Raw genomic sequence first — 2978 nt, 5'->3', positions numbered from 1 at the left:
AACACCAAGTGTTAGGGGAGATATGGAGCAGTGGAAATTCTCAGACACTGAGGGTGGGAGTATTAATTACTATAGCCATTTTGGAAAACGATTTGGCATTATCTTATACAACCAAACATTTGCATATGTTCTCTGCGACCCTATAGCCCAGCAATTTCACCCCTAGACCAGTATTCTCCAGAGCAGCAATTCTCCAATTGTGGTCCAGGGACTTGAGGCTTTTTCAGGGGATCCATGAGGTCAAAACTATTTTCATAATATATTTGAAAAGTATTATTTGACTTTTTATTCTTGTCTCACAGTACAGTATTTTTCAGAGGATGCATGATGGATGATATTGCAACAGATTGACCATGGATGCAGATACAAGAATTCAGCTGTCTTCTCTTAAGCCAGACATGAAAGAAGTTTGCAAACATCAACAATGTCACTCTTCTCCATTTATTTTGTCTCAGAAAATAGTTATTTTTCATTTAAAGTGTGTGATTTATGTTAACATATAATGAGTTTCTTATCATCATTTTAAAATGAATTAATAAATACATTTTTCTCAGTTTTAATTTCTAACATAGTGAATATCTTTAGATATAACTCACATAAACAAAAGCTCTTTGGGATCCTGAGACTAAAATCTTCGATAACCACTGCCCCACACAAACTCCTGCACATTCTTCTGAGGCTGTGAACAACGAGGCCTGTAACAGTACTGTCTTAGCTAAATATCTGTAGTGGCAAAAACTGAACACAACTCAAATGTCCACAGACAGGAGAATGGACAAAATAAATTGTATATTTATTTTGGTATATTATACAGCATCGAATATTATAATATTATATTACACAGCACTGAAAATAAATGAACTACAGCTTTAAAAAAATAGATAAATCTTAGAAAAATACATTGATAAAACAAGACAGGTCCAGAAGACAACAAACATTATATCGTTTTACAAAGTTCAAAACAAACTAAGCTAAATATGTATACTTAAGAATACATACATATGTGATAAAGCTTTCTTTAAACAAGAAAATAATAAATAACACAATTCACCCTCTTGGGTGCAATCTGAGGATTAAGTTAAGGGAGGAGCACATACCTGTTGTTGATAATGTTCCAATTCTTAAATTGAGTTGTGACTGATAGGCAGCCATTTTACTATTATGCTTCATAATTACATAAATAATACATATACTCTTTTGTGTGTACCTAATATGAACTTGAAAAGATAACCCTAGCACCCAGACTGTGGCCTCTAAATACCATTTCCCACTAAACAAACACAAAGGCTCCTTGGAGAGGCGGATTGCAGTTCTGGGACAGGAAATGTACAAAATGGTACATCTTGTCATTCTAGAAAGCAGGGAAGCTAGCAGAGACTACTGGGATAACAATCAAAAGGGCTCGGAAGCCAAGTTGAAGAGATTTCCATTAGCCAAAAACGGGATAATGTGAGCGTCGATAAGGATAAAAACTGAGCTTCTCCTCCGAGAAAACAAAAAATGGCGGATGACGCTGGTGCAGCCGCGCAGGGGCCCGGAGGCCCTGGGGACCCTGGGATGGGGAAACGCAGTGGCTTCCGTGGAGGTTTCGGCAGTGGCATCTGGGGGGACCGGGGTCGCGGCCATAGACCGGGCCTGGGCTGAGGCCGCGGAGCTTGCGGAGGCAAGGCCAAGGATAAGGAGTGGATGCCTGTCACCAAGCTGGGCCGCTTGGTCAAGGACATGAAGATCAAGTCCCTGGAGGAGATCTATCTCTTCTCCCTGCCCACTGAGGAATCCGAGATCATTGACTTTTTCCTGGGGGCCTCTCTCAAGGACGAGGTTTTTGCAGAAGCAGACCCGTGCTGACCAGCGCACCAGGTTCAAGGCGTTTGTTGCTATCGGGGACTACAATGGCCAAGTCAGTCTGGGTGTTAAGTGCTCCCAGGAGGTGGCCACTGCCATCCGTGGGGCCATCAAACTGGCCAAGCTCTCCATTGTCCCCGTGCGCAGAGGCTACTGGGGAACAGATCAGCAAGCCCCACACCGTCCCTTGCAAGGTGACAGGCCGCTGCGGCTCTGTGCTGGTGTGCCTCATCCCTGCACCCAGGGGCACTGGCATCATCTTGGCACCTGTGCCCAGGAAGCTGCTCATGATGGCGGGTATCGACGACTGCTACACCTCAGCCCGGGGCTGCACTGCTACCCTGGGCAACTTCGCCAAGGCCACCTTTGATGCCATCTCTAAGACCTACAGCTACCTGATCCCCGATCTCTGGAAGGAGACTGTATTCACCAAGTCTCCCTGTCAGGAATTCACTGACCACCACATCAAGACCCATGCCAGAGTCTCGGTGCAGCGGACCCAGACTCCAGCTGTGGCTACAACATAGGGTTTTTATATAAGAAAAATAAAGTGAATTAAGACTGAAAAAAAAGGATAAAAACTGAAATGGATTGAAACATATCTCATGTATTTAAACCCATATGAACTCATTATGAGTTCATAATGATACAAAGTAATCTCACTGGTTACCTTTGAATAATGCTAGAGAACAAATTCATTATTTTAAAAGCAGAAAACATATGGGGAGAATCAAGCATTTACCCTGCCTTTCTTGAATGAACAGTACCTCAGGGTAACCAAGTAGTTTACGAAAGGATGTTACCCTTTATAAAAGTCCAGCTAACATACAAAAAATGATAAACTATTACGGCTAGGTGCAGTGGCTCACACCTGTAATCCCAGCACTTGGGGAGGCCAAGGTGGGCAGATCACTTAAGCCCAGGACTTCAAGACCAGCCTGGGCAATATGGGGAAACCTCGTCTCTACAAAAAATACAAAAAACTAGCTTGCCGTGGTGGTGCATGCCTGTAATCCCAGCTACTCGGGAGATTGAGGTAGGAGGATCATGTGAGCTGGGAAGTCGAGGCTGCAGCGAGCCGTGATCATACCACTGCATTGGAGCAAGACTTTGTTCAAAAAGAAAAAAAAAAA

At 43.3% G+C, this 2978-nt stretch overlaps 1 pseudogene; it reads left to right on the top strand.

Moving 5' to 3' along the window:
* The first annotated feature begins 1500 nt into the window (after nt 1–1500).
* On the top strand, nt 1501–2372 carry LOC108530549 (40S ribosomal protein S2 pseudogene; annotated as a pseudogene).
* Nucleotides 2373–2978: the final 606 nt, after the last annotated feature.

This window comes from Rhinopithecus bieti, unplaced genomic scaffold (genome assembly GCF_001698545.2).
Source record: "Rhinopithecus bieti isolate Rb0 unplaced genomic scaffold, ASM169854v2 scaffold_6946, whole genome shotgun sequence".
Taxonomy (NCBI): domain Eukaryota; kingdom Metazoa; phylum Chordata; class Mammalia; order Primates; family Cercopithecidae; genus Rhinopithecus; species Rhinopithecus bieti.
Note: the sequence above shows the minus strand (reverse complement) of the source record. Positions and strands in the feature narration are given on the sequence as shown.